Here is a 16,856-nt window from a genome sequence, read left to right on the forward strand (position 1 = left end):
TCACATGCTGCAACACACACCCGACCTCAAAGGACGCCGCATCGCACGTTAAAGCAAGTTTCTTACACGGGTCATATAACGCTAACAGTTTGTTGGAGCATAACAAATTGCATGCTCTATCAAAAGCCCTTTCCTGGCTGTCCCCCCAGACCCAATTGCAACCTTTGCGTAGGAGCACATATAGCGGCTCTAACAGCGTGCTCAATTTGGGAAGAAAGTTACCAAAATAGTTCAGGAACCCCAGGAACGAACGAAGTTCCATCGTCTTACAGCGTCTGGGTGCTCTGGATCGCTTCCGTTTTGGACGCAGTAGGTCTAATCCCGTCTGCTGCTACCCTCCTCCTCAGGAATTCTACCTCTGGAGCTAAGTAGAAGCACTTCGCCTTTTTCACTCGCAGCCATACCTGGTCCAGTCTGCAAAGCACCTCGTCCAAGTTGTGGAGGTGTTATTCAGTATCGCGTCCCGTGATGAGAATGTCGTCTTGAAAAACCACCGTCCTTGGAATCGACTTGAGGAGACCTTCCATATTTCGCTGAAAGATCGCGGAGGCCGAACGAATCCCGAACAGACATCCGTTATACTCAAACAACCCCTTGTGTGTCGTGATGGTGGTCAGCTTCTTCGACTCACTCGCCAGCTCCTGGGTCATGTAAGCTGAAGTCAGGTCCAATTTTGAAAAAGGTTTGCCACCGGATAGCGTCGCAAAGAGATCCTCCGCTCTCGGTAGCGTGTACTGGTCTTGGAGTGACACCCGATTGATGGTGGCCTTATAATCAACACATATCCTGACCGACCTATCCGCCTTGAGCACCAGCACAATCGGGCTCACCCAGTCACTGAATTCGACTGGCGAGATGATGCCTTCCCTCAGCAGGCGGTCCAATTCGCATTCTATCTTTTCCGCATCACGTATGGCACCACTCTGGCCTTGTGGTGTACTGGCCTGGCGTCCGGGTTTATGTGAATCACTATCTTGGCCCCCATGAAAGTGCCGCTGCCGGGTTGAAATAATGAGTCAAATTTGTCCAGGATCTGTGAGCATGATACTCGCTCCACAGAAGAAATTGCATTAACATCGCCCCATTTCCAGTTCATGACAGCAGTAGTGCGGGACCGTCCCCCGGGACAATCCAGAGTGGCAACCTGTTCTCTGAATCTTTGTGGGTCACGACTACCGTGGCGCTGCCTAGCACCGGACTGATCTCCTTTGTATATGTCCATAGCTGTGCGTCAATTGGCAATCATTTTGGCCTCCTGGCCTTGGACACCCACAACCTTTCGAACTGTTTGATACTCATCAGCTACTGGCTGGCCTCCGTGTCTAGCTCCATTAATAGTGGGATGCCATTGAGGAGCACTTTCATCATTATCGGTGGCGTCCTGGTATATGAACTGTATATGTGCTCCACATGAACTCGTTGAACTTCAGCTTCCAGCGATTTCCCCCGGTATTCATTTGGCCTTGTAGGGCTTACATCGGGCCCATCCTCCTCGTACATCAACCTGGCTGCAGGCTTCCCGCACATACGCGCCAAGTGACCGATGACGTTGCAGTTTCTGCAGGTATATTGCTGATACCTGCAAGCTCTGGCTGGCTGTTTGCTTCCACACCTCCAACATGAGCTGGAGACCCCGTTGTTGGAAACAAAAGGTCCATTACCAGTCGATCGTCTCTGACTGTCTCTGTAACTGTTATTAAGCGCACCATTAACAGGTGTTGATTGCGGCCAGTAATGGGGCTTTGTCCATTGCGATGGCACGAATCACCGTTCAGCTAGCCATTGTCTCTGTTGAATTCCCCCTTTGGGTTCGACTACATGCTGGTTCATGTCCGATTGCCCTTGTCTGCGAGAACTGAGTGCCGCGTTAACAATGTTGACTCGCTGGTCGTTTGCCGCATTGAGCTAAGATTTTTGTCATACATCATTCTGGTCTCTTCCTCCCCTGAGATAAATGTCTGGGCTATCAGAGCCGCCGCTTCCAAGGTCAAGTCTTTGGTCTCAATCAATTTCCTGAAAACCCCAGCATGTCCGATGCCCTCAATAAAGAAAGTCTCGCAGCATCTCCGCTCTGCATGCATCTGGGAACTTACATAGGCTCGCCAGTCGCCGGAGATCTGCCACGAAGTCTGGAACGCTTTGCCCTTCTCGCCGCCGGTACGTGTAAAACCGGTGTCTCGTCATGTGCATGCTGCTCGCCGGTTTAAGGTGTCCCCCGATCAACTTACTGAGCTCTTCAAACATCTTGTCCATCGGCTTCTCTGGCGCTAGAAGGTCCTTCATCAGGGGCATACATTCTGGATCCACAAACCGTCAGGGGATGAGCCCTGCGTTTGTCGGCCGAATCCTGTCCCAACCATTCCTTCGTGACGAAACTTTGCTGTAGTCTCTCAATAAAGTCATACCAATCATCACCAACACAGTACCTCTCTTCTGTGCTGCTAGTGGCCATGCTCGCGTGGTTTAAATCCCAGTTTCTCGTCGCCAATGATATGTCCTTACTCTACAATATAAATGCACACGAGGCCCATACTTGAGAGAAGGTCACACTGTGACCAGTTACCTTTATTACCAAGACCTCAAGTGATGAAGGTGGGTGGAGCTTCCCCTTTTATACCTGAAAGTCCAGGTTAAGAGTGTCTCCCACAAGTTCACCCCTTTGTTGTCAATGTTCTCAAAGTGCACAACTTAGGTCAGCTTATACATGGGTTACAATGACAGTTGAATACATGATAGTTTGGATTTGGAATTTATCCTGATGGCTACTAGTGAATCTGTATTCACCACCCTCTCAAAAGAGAATTGGATAAATACTTGAAGGAGAAAAAGTTGCTGGGATATGGAAAAGAGCGGGGGAGTGGCACTAAATGGATTGCTCTTTGAAAGCGTCGGCACAGACTCGATGGGCCAAATTGTTTCCTTCTGTACTGTATTATTCCATGATTACATGTATAATGATCAATTCCAACTGTTAACAAGTACATTCAAGGAGATATACAATTACCATTAATTCAAATAAACAAGTTATTTTTTATTATATTAAAGTTATTTTATTAGCTTCCAATAATTATTTTTTTGTGTTTTGTTTAAGCTTAGTCTATAAAGAGACTAACCCACTTCAAATATGAACAAATGTATTAATAAAAATGAATAACCCCTATATTTGCTCGAGGCACTGGTCCAGCTCTTTGAGTCTCTACAATTACTAATCTTTTTAATTTGACATGCATCAAAAAATAAAATACACACTCTCTCAATAAAGTATCTCCAAGAGAAGACATAGACTTTCTCCGATTCCACTCCCCACCTTGTAGAATGCAATTTTTTAAAAAGCTATTTTAACTAGAATATCTTTGACATATAAATTGCAATAAATGCACAAAAGACAACTGGTGTAGAATCCAATATATTGCATGCAAAAAAAAATTGAAACCAGTTCCCCAAAGCACAGACATTAATAAATAACACAGAGACAGATATGCTGAAGGTTTGTTTCTGTGCCCTGCTGCTAGGTGCGGCCTATCACCATCACCAAATGCAACAAGATTCCAATGCAAGCTGCATTAGGTTTTGATATATTTTTAATTTTTTTTAACATAAAAAAAGGTTCTAAAAGCCACTGACAACAAATTGAGGGGGTTGTCAAGGAGCCCCCACCGTCACACTCACTCACCATTGAGGAACTGCTCCTGCTGCTGACAATCCCACTCACACCAAGCTTTATCACCCAGCAGCCCCGCCGCTCGCCGCAACCCAACCTGCTAGCGGACACGGCCTCCCATTGGCCGGGCTGAGCCCAGGCCGCGTCGCGATTGGTCAGGCGCCCCGTCAATTAGCGCTCCCCCCACCCCCTCCCCATCGGGCTGTCAGCGAGTTTGGTTGCGCCTCTCCCTGGTAACCGCCGTTGGTAACGGACGTAGACCACAAGCACAGGGCCCAGAGCAACATGGAGGACCAGCATCACCCCTACAGGGCTGCAGCTGCACTGCACACTGGCTGAAATGTTCTTATCATTCAACATGGAGGACCAGCATCACCCCTACAGGGCTGCAGCTGCACTGCACACTGGCTGCAATGTTCTTATCATTCAACATGGAGGACCACCATCACCCCTACAGGGCTGCAGCTGCACTGCACACTGGCTGCAATGTTCTTATCATTCAACATGGAGGACCACCATCACCCCTACAGGGCTGCAGCTGGTACATCATCATCGGTCCCTTGAACGAGGATGACTTGCTTCCACATGAATTCACAGTCTTGAACTCCAGTTGAAGGGGTGGGAGATGCCTGTGCATGGATTTTTTTTTTAATGTGTGGTAAGCGGTTGCATATCAGCCACCACACGGGCTTGACACAGCTCGGCCTTTATCCAGTGGCAAGGGTTAACTAGGACGACTGGAGACCTGCACTGCTGCACGGACCTAGTGCGCACGCATATCGCACTGTGAGCAGGCCCGTGCTGCCCCTGGGCACTCGGCTCTTCTGGGCCCCCGTAACCTCATTTGTGCACCTCCGCCATGATCGTGGCATCTTCATCATGGCCACCCCGACCTGCGTGAGAACACCTGCAGGTCGGGACTATAAAGAGAGCAGCTGGTACACTGCACTGCACACTAGCTGCAATATTTAAATACATAAAAATATATAAATACTTGCAGCCAATTAGTGCACAGCAAGCTCCCACAAGCAGCAATGTGATAATGACGAGATAATCTGTATTTTTGTTATGTTGATTGAGGGGTAAATATTGGCCAGGGCACTGGGGATAACTCCTCCCGGCTTCTTCAAAATAGTGCCGTAGATCTTTTACATCCACCTGAAAGGGTAGATGGGGCCTCGGTTTAACATCTCATCCAAAAGATAGCACCTCTGACAGTGCAGCGGTGCAGCTTCAGCACTGCACTGGGAATGTCAGCCTAGATTTTTGCACTCAAGTCTCCAGAATGGGACTTGAACCCACAACCTCTGACTTAGAGGTGAGTGTGTTACCCCTGAGCCACAGCTGACAACAGTTGAGTTCAAATGCCACCACTGCAGTTGGGGAATTTAAAATTCAATTAAATAAAATCTGAGCTAAAATAAAATTGAGCATTCCCCATAATTAGCAAGAGGTTCTCTCCCACCCACTTTTCCTTCAGTGCATTTTCTGCAGTGTTTCATCGGATCAGCCAGGATCTTATTGAATGGCACAGCAGGCTCGAGGGGCCATATGCCCTACTCCTGCTCCTATTTCTTATGTTATTATTATTCAACGTGGAGCATCATCACTCCTACAGGACTGCAACTGCTACAGTGCACTGCACACTGGCTGCAATATTATTATTTTAGTTTGTTAAGTCTCCTTTTTTCTGTTTTATTTGGGTTATTAGCTGTGCCCCACTTTTGTGTCAGCTGTGGCTCAGTGGGTCGTGTTATATATGTGGACTTGTATTTACTCTGTACAGCCACCAGAGGGCTCATTCCCTGGAGTCCCAAGGGATCCTATAATCCCTTGGGAGCACAGGTATTTAAGGAGGCTTCACAGGTTGGAAAGGCACTCTGGAGCCTGCAATAAAAGACAAAGGTCACACTTTACTTTGAGATCACAGTGTTCAGTCTGACTCTTTCTCCATACACAACAACTGGCGACGAGATACAGATAGCAAACCCAAAGATGCAGAGGACAGTGGGCATCCTGGAGAAATTTACGGAGGGAGATGATTGGGAAACTTTTGTGGAGCGACTCGACCAATACATCGTGGCCCACGAGCTAGATGGGGAAGAGAACGCTGCCAAACGAATGCCGATCCTCCTCACCGTCTGTGGGCGACCAATGTATAGCCTCATGAAGAATCTGCTCACTCCAGCGAAACCCATGGAGAAATCGTATGACAATTTGTGCACACTGGTCCGAGAGCATTTGAAACCGAAGGAAAGCGTTCTGATGGCGAGGTACCGGTTCTACAACTATGAAAGGTCTGAAGGCCAGGAAGTCGCGAGTCATGTCGCCGAGCTAAGACGCCTTGCAGGACATGGCGAATTTGAAGGACATTTGGAGCACATGCTCAGAGATTTTTTCGTACTTGGCATTGGCAATGAAACCATACTTCGCAAACTTTTGACTGTAGAGACCCCAACCTTGAGTAAAGCCATAGCGATAGCCCAGGCGTTCATTGCCACCAGTGACAATACAAAGCAAATCTCTCAGCACACAAGTGCTGCTACAAGTACTGTGAACAAAGTGATGTTGTTTTCGAATCATAACGTACAGGGCAGGTCACACATACCTGCAGCTGCACGTCCACAGATGACTCAGAGTCCACCATCAAAGGTGATGAATGCAAGGGCATTAACATCTTGTTGGCGCTGCTGGGGTGATCATCGTTTCCATTAATGCTGATTCAAAGAGTACGTTTGCAATGGCTGTGGAACAAGGGGACACCTCCAACGAGTGTGCAGGCGAACTGCAAAACCTGTTAAACCTGCAACCACCATGTTGCAGAGGAGGACAGATCCACAATGGATCACGACGAACCAGAGCCTCAGATAGAGGAGGCAGAGGTACATGGGGTGTACACATTCACCACGAATTGTCCCCCGATAATGCTGAATGTTGAACTAAATGGACTCCCGGTGTCAATGGAGCTGGACACGGGCGTGAGCCAGTCCATCATGGGCAAAAAGACTTTCGAAAGGTTGTGGTGCAACAAGGCCTCAAGGCCAGATTTAACTCCAGTTCGCACGAAACTAAGAACTTACACTAAAGAACTGATTCCTGTAATCGGCAGTGCTACCATAAAGGTCTCCTACGATGGAGCGGTGCACAAGCTACCACTCTGGGTGGTACCGGGCGATGGTCCCATGCTGCTCGGCCAGAGCTGGCTGGGAAAGATACGTCTGAGCGCTATCACCTGTTGACCTATTCGTGTGCCCAGGTCTTAAACAAATTTCCTTCGCTGTTCGAACCAGGCATCGGGAAATTCCAAGGAGCAAAAGTGCAAATCCACCTAATTCCGGGGGCGCGACCTATCCATCACAAGGCGAGAGCAGTACCGTACATGATGAGAGAAAGGGTAGAGATCGAGCTAGACCGGCTGCAACGAGAGAGCATCATTTCACTGATCGAGTTCAGCGAGTGGGCCAATCCTATTGTCCCAGTCCTCAAGGGAGACGGCACCATCAGAATTTGTGGAGATTACAAAGTAACAATCAATTGTTTCTCCCCACAGGACCAATACCCACTACCAAACGCCGACGACCTCTCTGCAATGCTGGTGGGTGGAAAGATGTTCACAAAGCTGGATCTGACGTCAGCCTACATGAACTGGAGGAATCATCGAAGGCCCTCACCTGCATCAACATGCACAAAGATCTTTGTTTATAACAGATGCCCGTTTGGAATCTGATCAGCGGCGGCGATATTCCAGAGAAACATGGAAAGTTTACTGAAGTCGGTCCCCCACACCGTGGTCTTCCAGGACGACATCTTGGTCACAGGTCGGAACACAGTCAACCACCTGCAGAACCTGGAGGAGGTTCTTAGTCGACTCAACTGTGTGGAGTTCAGGTTAAAACGCCCGAAGTGCGATTTCCTGGTGCCTGAAGTGGAGTTCCTGGGAAGGAGGATTGCGGCGGATGGCATCAGGCGAAGACGGAGGCAATCGAGAACGCACCGAGGCCACAGAACGTGACGGAGCTGCGGTCGTTTCTGGGACTCTTGAACTACTTTGGTAACTTCTTCCCGGGTCTCAGCACACTGCTCGAACCACTATATGTCTTACTACAAAAAGGGGGCGAATGGGTTTGGGGCAAAAGCCAAGAAAATGCCTTTGTTAAAGCGAGAAAATTGTTATGCTCAAACAAATTGCTTGTGTTGTATGATCCATGTAAGCGTTTAGTATTGCATGTGATGCGTCGTCATATGGCGTCGGGTGTGTATTGCAACAAGCTAATGATTTGGGGAAACTGCAACCGGTTGCTTATGCATCTAGGGGTCTGTCTAAGGCTGAGAGAGCCTACAGCATGATTGAAAAAGAAGCGTTAGCATGTGTCTATGGGGTAAATAAAATGCATCAATACCTGTTTGGGCTAAAATTCAAATTGGAAACTGACCACAAGCCGCTTATATCCCTGTTTTCCGAGAGTAAAGGAATAAATACCGACGCATCGGCCCGCATCCAGAGATGTGCGCTCACGTTGTCCGCATACAACTACGCCATCCGCCACAAGTCAGGCACAGAAAACTGCGCAGATGCTCTCAGTAGGCTGCCATTGCCCACCACGGGGGTGGAAATGGCGCAGCCTGCAGATCTAGCCATGGTTATGGAAGCATTTGAGAGTGAGCAATCACCTGTCACTGCCCGGCAGATCAAAACCTGGACAAGCCAGGACCCCTTATTATCTCTAGTCAAAAGCTGTGTGCTTCACAGGAGCTGGTCCAGTGTCCCAGTGGAAATGCAGGAATAGATAAAGCCGTTCCGGTGGCACAAAGAAGAAATGTCTATACAGGCAGACTGCCTTCTGTGGGGCAATCGAGTATTGGTCCCCAAGAAGGGCAGAGACACCTTCATCAATGACCTCCACAGTACCCACCCAGGCATCGTAATGATGAAAGCGATAGCCAGATCCCACGTGCGGTGGCCCGGTATCGAGGCGGACTTTGAGACCTGCGTTCACAGATGTAATACATGCTCGCAGTTAAGCAATGTACCCAGGGAAGCGCCGCTAAGTTTATGGTCTTAGCCCTCCAAACCATGGTCTAGGGTACAGGTCGACTATGCAGGCCCGTTCTTGGGTAAAATGTTCCTTGTGGTTGCAGACGCGTACTCCAAGTGGATTGAATGTGAGATAATGTCAGCTAGCACGTCCGCTATTACTGTTTGGCCATATTTGCCACTCACGGCTTACCCGAGGTCCTGGTGAGCGACAAGGGGCCATGTTTTACCAGTGCTGAGTTCAAAGAATTCATGACCCATAATGGGATCAAACATGTCACAGCTGCCCCGTTTAAACCAGCATCCAATGGTCAGGCAGAGAGAGCAGTGCAAATCATCAAGCAAGGCTTGAAGAGGGTAACTGAAGGCTCATTGCAGACTCGCCTATCCTGAGTCCTGCTTAGCTACCGCACGAGACCCCACTCACTGACTGGGATCCCACCTGCTGAACTGCTCATGAAAAGAGCGCTGAAGACAAGGCTCTCGTTAGTTCACCCTGATCTACAGAAACAGGTAGAAAGCAGGCGGCTTCAACAAAGTGCATACCATGACAGCGCAAATGTGTTACGCGAGATTGAAATCAATGATCCTGTATTTGTATTAAATTATGGACAAGGTCCCAAGTGGCCAAAGAGGGGAGCAGGGTGTTTCGGGTCAAACTTTCAAATGGACTCATTCACCGGAAACACTTGGACCAAATCAAACTCAGATTCACGGTCTATCCTGAGCAACCCACTTTGGACCCTACCTTTTTTGATCCCCCAACGTACACACTAGTGGCAACCGGCACCATGGTTGACCACGAAGCAGAACCCATCATCCACCACAGCCCTGCAGGGCCTAACACACCAGGCAGCCCAGCAAGGCCAGCTGCACAGCAGCCCAGCGAGGACCCAACAAATGATTCAACAACACCAGCTTTCACACCGAGACGATCAACCAGGGCAAGAGGTCCCCAGATCGACTCACATTGTAAGTAGTTACACTACTGACTTTGGTGGGGGAGTTATATATGTGGACTTGTATTTACTCTGTACAGCCACCAGAGGGCTCATCCCCTGGAGTCCCAAGGGATCCCATAATCCCTTGGGAGCACAGGTATTTAAGGAGGCTTCACAGGTTGGAGAGGCACTCTGGACACCTGCAATAAAAGACTACGGTCACATTTTACTTCGAGCTCACAGTGTTCAGTTTGACTCTTTCTCCATACACAACAGGTAGCACACTCGCCTCTGGAGTCAGAATGTTCTGGGTTCACAGTCCCACTCCAGGGACTTAAGCACATAACTCTAGGCTGACACTCTGAGGGAGTGCTGCACTGTCGGAGGTGCCGTCTTTGGGATGAGATGTTAAACCGAGGTCCCATCTGCTCATGGCACTATTTTGAAGAAGAGCAGGGGAGTTCTCCCCAGTGTCCTGGCCAATATCTATTGCTCAATCAACATCACTAAAACAAATTATCTGGTCATTATCATATTGCTGTTTATGGGAGCTTGCTGTGCCCAAATTGGCTGCCCTGTTTCTCACATCACAACAGTGACTACACTCTAAAATTACTGCATTGGCTGTAAAGCTCTTTGCGATGTCCAGTGGTTGTGAAAAACACTATATAAATGCAAGTCTTTTAAAAAAAACTGATGTTACTCTGTTCGCAACCTTGATGTCATATTTGACCCTGAAATGAGCTTCCGACCACATATCCGTGGCATAACTAAGGCCGCCTATTTTCCCCTACATAACGTCGCCTGTCTCCGCCCCTGCTTCATCTCATCCGCTGCTGTAAAGTCCTGTGCCCTCAGTACAGATTCACACGAGGCATACGAAGTCAAGCTCACTCTGGACTTATGGACCTAATATGATAGGTCCAAGTCAGCATGGATTTGTGAAAGGGAAATCATGCTTGACAACTCTTCTGGAATTTTTTGAGGATGTTTCCAGTAGAGTGGACAAGGGAGAACCAGTTGATGTGGTATATTTGGACTTTCAGAAGGCTTTCGACAAGGTCCCACACAAGAGATTAATGTGCAAAGTTAAAGCACATGGGATTGGGGGTAGTGTGCTGACATGGATTGAGAACTGGTTGTCAGACAGGAAGCAAAGAGTAGGAGTAAATGGGGACTTTTCAGAATGGCAGGCAGTGACTAGTGGGGTACCGCAAGGTTCTGTGCTGGGGCCCCAGCTGTTTACACTGTACATTAACGATTTAGACGAGGGGATTAAATGTAGTATCTCCAAATTTGCGGATGACACTAATTTGGGTGGCAGTGTGAGCTGCAAGGAGGATTCTATGAGGCTGCAGAGCGACTTGGATAGGTTAGGTGAGTGGGCAAATACATGGCAGATGAAGTATAATGTGGATAAATGTGAGGTTATCCACTTTGGTGGTAAAAACAGAGAGACAGACTATTATCTGAATGGTGACAGATTAGGAAAAGGGCAGGTGCAAAGAGACCTGGGTGTCATGGTACATCAGTCATTGAAGGTTGGCATGCAGGTACAGCAGGCGGTTAAGAAAGCAAATGGCATGTTGGCCTTCATAGCGAGGGGATTTGAGTACAAGGGCAGGGAGGTGTTGCTACAATTGTACAGGGCCTTGGTGAGGCCACACCTGGAGTATTGTGTACAGTTTTGGTCTCCTAACCTGAGGAAGGACATTCTTGCTATTGAGGGAGTGCAGCGAAGGTTCACCAGACTGATTCCCGGGATGGCGGGACTGACCTATCAAGAAAGACTGGATCAACTGGGCTTGTATTCACTGGAATTCAGAAGAATGAGAGGGGACATCATAGAAACGTTTAAAATTCTGACGGGGTTAGACAGGTTAGATGCAGGAAGAATGTTCCCAATGTTGGGGAAGTCCAGAACCAGGGGACACAGTCTAAGGATAAGGGGGAAGCCATTTAGGACCGAGATGAGGAGGAATTTCTTCACCCAGAGAGTGGTGAACCTGTGGAATTCTCTACCACAGAAAGTTGTTGAGGCCAATTCACTAAATATATTCAAAAAGGAGTTAGATGAAGTCCTTACTACTAGGGGAATCAAGGGGTATGGTGAGAAAGCAGGAATGGGGTACTGAAGTTGCATGTTCAGCCATGAACTCATTGAATGGCGGTGCAGGCTAGAAGGGCCGAATGGCCTACTCCTGCACCTATTTTCTATGTTTCTCTATGTTTCTATGGACCTGCACCTTTATTTCACAGCTCTGGAATGCTGCACTTGCCTGAGACCAGTCCTTATATACCTGTCTCTTGCAAGTGCACCCCTGGTGGTAAGGTATGTTGGTGGTTACAGGTCATATCTTATTACAGTCATGTATAGCATGTTAGGATACAGTTATATATAATAATGTAAGATACATGACATCACCCTCCCTCATGGTCTTATTGTCTTTATAGGCTCAGTCTCTCAGTTGGTCTACGCTCTCGTGTGGAGCGTCTGAGTTGTGGTTCAGTTGTTTGCCTTGGTGTCTGTTTTTCTTTGGGTGTGGTTGCTGTTATCTCGCCTGGGCTGTCTGTTTCGATTGGTGTGATTGTTGTTGACTCACCTGGGCTGTCTGTTGGGATTGCCCTTTCCTCAGGTTGTTCCCTCTGTCTGTCCTCCAGGTGTGGTGCGAGTTCCACATTGTAGTCTGCCTCTGGTTCCGCAGTGTTGTTGGTAAATCTGCTTTTGACTTGGTCTACATGCCTCCGGCAGGTTTTGCCATTGTCCATTTGTACTACCAGTAGCCTGTTTCCTTCCTTGCCCGTTACTGTCCCTGCAAGCCATTTGGGACTCCTGCCATAGTTTAGTACAAACACTTTGTCCCCTATCTCATTCCATCTCCCCCTCGAAGTTCTGTCATGATACTCAGTCAGCTTACGGCGCTTTGCCTCAACGATTTTGTGCATGTCTGGGAGGATTAATGAGAGCCTTGTTTTTAAAGCCCTTTTCATCAACAGTTGCGCGGGGGGGATCCCAGTCAGTGAGTGTGGACGAGATCTGTATGCCAGCAGCAGTCGCGACAGGCGACCCTGCAGCGTGGGACCTTGGATTTTAAGCATGCCTTGTTTAATGATTTGCACTGCTCTCTCCGCCTGGCCGTTGGAGGCCGGCTTGAACGGTGCCATCTTGACGTGATTTATGCCGTGGTCAATTATAAAGTCTTGGAATTCTGCGCTGGTGAAGCTCGGACCATTGTCACTGACCAATATGTCAGGGATTCCGTGTGTTGCAAACATGGTTGCGAGGCTCTCCACAGTGGTGGAGGTTGTGCTCGAGTTTAAAATGGTGCATTCGATCCACTTTGAAAATGCATCTACAACTACGAGGAACATTTTGCCCATGAATGGGCCCGCATAGTCTACATGCACCCGCGATCACGGTTTGGTAGGATAGGGCCAGGGGCTCAGTGGAGCCTCCCTGGGGACATTGCTGAGTTGGGCACAAATGGTGCATCTTCGGACGCAGAGCTCCAACACCAGGCCACCAGACGTGGGATCTGGCTATGGCCTTCATGAGAACGATTCCCGGGTGCTCACGGTGGAGCTCCCGGACAAATGCCTCTCTGCCTCGCAGAGGCATGACTACTCGGCTGCCCCACATCAGGCAGTCTGCTTGTAGTGATAGCTCATGCATGCGCCTGTGAAACGGTTTTAATTCCTCGGGGTAGGCATCGCGAGCCTCTGCCCAGTTACCGGTTAGGACTCATCTTTTTATTAAGGATAACGTGGGGTCGCTGGCCGTCCAGGCTCTGATTTGGCGAGCCGTCATGGGCGAACCTGTGGACTCAAAGGCATTGATTGTCATGACTATCTCATAGTCCTGTTCGTCAGACCCTTCCGTGGTCGCCAGGGGTAGCCTGCTGAGCGCGTCGGCACAGTTGTCTGTGCCTGGTCTGTGCCTTATGGTATAGTCGTAGGACGCCAGCATGAGTGCCCACCGTTGAATTCGCGCCGAGGCGTTGGCGTTTATTGCCTTGCTCTCGGATAGGAGGGACGTGAAGGGCTTGTGGTCGGTTTCTAACGTGAACTTGGCATCTTTTTGACACCGTAAACGCACGCGAGCGCCTCCTTCTCTACCATTCCATACCCGCGCTCTGCCCGCGAAAGTGACCTGGAGGCATAAGCTATGGGTTGTAATTTGCCCGCACTATTGACATGTTGCAAAACGCACCCGACCCCATACGCTGACGCATCGCATGTGAGAACTAGCTTTTTACCTGGGTCAAAGAAAGTCAAAACACTGTTGGAACACAGAAGGTTGCGTGCCTTATTGAAGGCGCGTTCCTGGGCGTCCCCCCAAAACCAATCGCACCCCTTCCTGAGTAGCACATGGAGAGGCTCCAGCAGCGTGCTTAAGTTCTGCATAAAGTTCCCAAAGTAATTGAGTAGCCCGAGAAAGGCGCGCAGTTCTGAGACATTCCGGGGCCTGGGTGCCAGGCAAATTGCTTCTGTTTTGGACTCTGTTGGGCGGATTCCATCAGCGGCAATCCTTCTGCCCAAAAATTCAACCCCGGGTGCAAGAAACAGGCACTTGGATTTCTTGACTCATAGGCCTACCCGATCCAACCGCTTTAGTACTTCCATCAAATTACGGAGATGGGAGTCGGTGTCCCTGCCCGTGATAAGTATGTCGTCTTGAAATACAACCGTCCCCGGGATGGACTTGAGCAGACTCTCCAAGTTGCGCTGGAATATGGCAGCTGCCGACCTGATGCCGAATGGGCATCCATTGTACATGAAAAGGTCTCGATGTGTGTTGATGGTGGTGAGTAGCTTGGATTCCTCGGTCAATTCTTGTGTCATATACACAGATGTGAGGTCTAATTTTGAGAAAAGTTTACCTCCAGCCAATGTGGCAAATAAGTCCTCCGCTCTGGGCAGCGGGTACTGGTCCTGTAGGGAGACTCTGTTTATGGTAGATTTGTAGTCCCCACAGATTTGTACGGATCCATCAGGCTTCATGACTGGGACGATGGGACTTGCCCAGTCGCTAAATTCCACAGGTGATATAATGCCTTCCCGCAGATGTCTGTCTAGTTCGTGTTCAATCTTTTCCTTCATCACATAGGGTACAGCTCTGGCCTTGTGATGCACCGGTCTAGCATCCTGTGTGATGTAGATTTTGACTTCGGCCCCTTTAAAAGTGCCCACACCTGGCTGAAAGAGATGTTCAAATCGCTTTATAACTGTTGAGCAGGAGGTCCGTTCCTCTAATGACATGGCATGGACATCATCCCATTTCCAGTTTAGTTTTGCCAGCCAGCTTCTCCCCAGCAGTGCTGGGGGGGTCTCCGGGGACAATCCACAGGGGAAGTCGGTTCACTGTCCCTTTGTGTGTGACAGAGAGCATGGCGCTGCTGAGGACTGGTACGATTTCTTTGGTATAGGTCCTTAGTTTGGTGTCGACCCTTGTGAGTTTTGGTCTATCTCTTTTATGCGGCCGCAGTTGTTCAAATTGTTGAGCGCCCATGAGAGATTGACTCGCTCCCGTATCCAGCTCCATGTTGACAGATATCCCGTTGAGTAGGACCCTCATCATTACAGGAGGCGTCCTGTTGTAGGAGCAGTGGCCATTGATCATGTTGACCCGCTGTACATCGGTGTCCCGGGTACTGTCCCCAACATCTTCTGGTCCGCTTTCCGACCCATCCGATTCGTATACCAGCTGAGCTGCCGCTTTTTCGCACATGCGGGCCAAATGCCCCAAACAGCCTGCTGAAATCGACATCCCGTTGATGAGTGTCTACCCCCACACCTCCAGCACAGACCTGTTCCATTGTTCAAAGTGTTTCCAAAGAATGAGCTGCGTCTGGCTGATCTCTCTTGAGCTTCTCTCAGTTTGTAGTTGATTGCTCGCATTGTGGGTTGATGAGGTGTGACTGGCCGTTCCTGTGGCCCTTGATGGCTTCTGCCTGCTGTCGAGAGCCTGTTTTCCCGGTTTTGTCTGTGTTTGGGGGTAGCAGCTTGTTTAGTGCTGTGAACTTCTTGTTCCGATATTTCGTTAGTTGTCGTACCTGCATTGTAAATCAACCTCGTTTCTTCTTCCCCTACCAAGAATGTCTGTGCAACCAGTGCTGCTGCCTCTAAGGTCAAGTTCTTGGTCTCTATGAGCTTTCTGAATATGCCTGCGTGGTCTATTCCTTCAATAAAAAAGTCTCTCAGCATTTCTCTCCTCAGTTCATTGGAGAACTCACATAAACTAGCCAACCTCCGAAGTTCAGCCACGAAGTCGGGTATGTTCTGGCCCACACAGCATCTATAGTTGTAGAACCTGTGTCTGGCCATGTGTAGGCTGCTCGCTGGCTTCAGGTGGTCTGTTAACCAGTGTGCTCAATTCTTCAAATGACTTGCTTGCTGGTTTCTCAGGTGCCAACAGATCCTTCATTAAAGCGTATGTTTTTGAGCCACAGCTGGTCAAGAGATGGGCTCTTCTCTTGTCTGCCTTATCGTCGCCTAACCAGTCTTTGGTTACAAAGCTTTGCTGGAGCCTTTCTATAAAGTCCTCCCAATTGTCTCCCGCATTGTACTTTTCATCTGATCCGTTGTTCGCCATTCTGTGGATTCTGTAATCCCGTAACTCGTCGCCACTGTAAAGTCCTGTCCCCTCAGTACAGATTCACACGAGGCATGTAGTGAAGTCAAGGTCACTCTGGACCTGCACCTTTATTTCACAGCTCTGGAATGCTGCACTTGCCTGAGACCTGTCCTTATATACCTGTCTCTTGCAAGTGCACCCCTGGTGGTAAGGTATGCTGGTGGTTACAGGTCATATCTTATTACAGTCATGTATAGCATGTTAGGATACAGTTATATATAATAATGTAAGATACATGACAGCTGCTGAAACCCTCATCCATACCTTTGTTGCTTCTAGACTTGATTATTCCAATGCACGCCTGGCAGGCCTCCCACGTTCTACCCTACATAAACTTGAGGTCATTCAAAACTCGGCTGCCCATGTCCTAACTTGCGATCACCATCACCCCTGTGCTCTCTGAGCTACATTGGGTCCCGGTTAAGCAACGCGTCTATTTCAAAATTCTCATCATTGTTTTCAAATCCCTCCATGTCCTCGTCCCTCCCTATCTCGATAATCTCCTCCAGCCCCACAACCCCCCGAATTATCTGCATTTCTCTCATTTTACCCTCTTGAGCATCCCTGATTATAATCGGCAACCAT

General features: G+C 48.8%; 1 protein-coding gene across 7 annotated transcripts in view; it reads right to left on the bottom strand.

Moving 5' to 3' along the window:
- nek1 (NIMA-related kinase 1) overlaps window positions 1-3,749 on the bottom strand; it is a 226,766-nt gene extending 223,017 nt beyond the window's left edge. For all 7 annotated transcript variants that reach the window (XM_070878030.1, XM_070878068.1, XM_070878050.1 and 4 more), the window contains exon 1: window positions 3,674-3,749. The gene's annotated coding sequence lies outside the window, so the exon portion shown is untranslated. The remainder of the gene's footprint in view (window positions 1-3,673) is intronic.
- Between the last annotated feature and the right edge of the window lie 13,107 nt (window positions 3,750-16,856).

This window comes from Pristiophorus japonicus, chromosome 1, assembly GCF_044704955.1.
Source record: "Pristiophorus japonicus isolate sPriJap1 chromosome 1, sPriJap1.hap1, whole genome shotgun sequence".
Taxonomy (NCBI): domain Eukaryota; kingdom Metazoa; phylum Chordata; class Chondrichthyes; family Pristiophoridae; genus Pristiophorus; species Pristiophorus japonicus.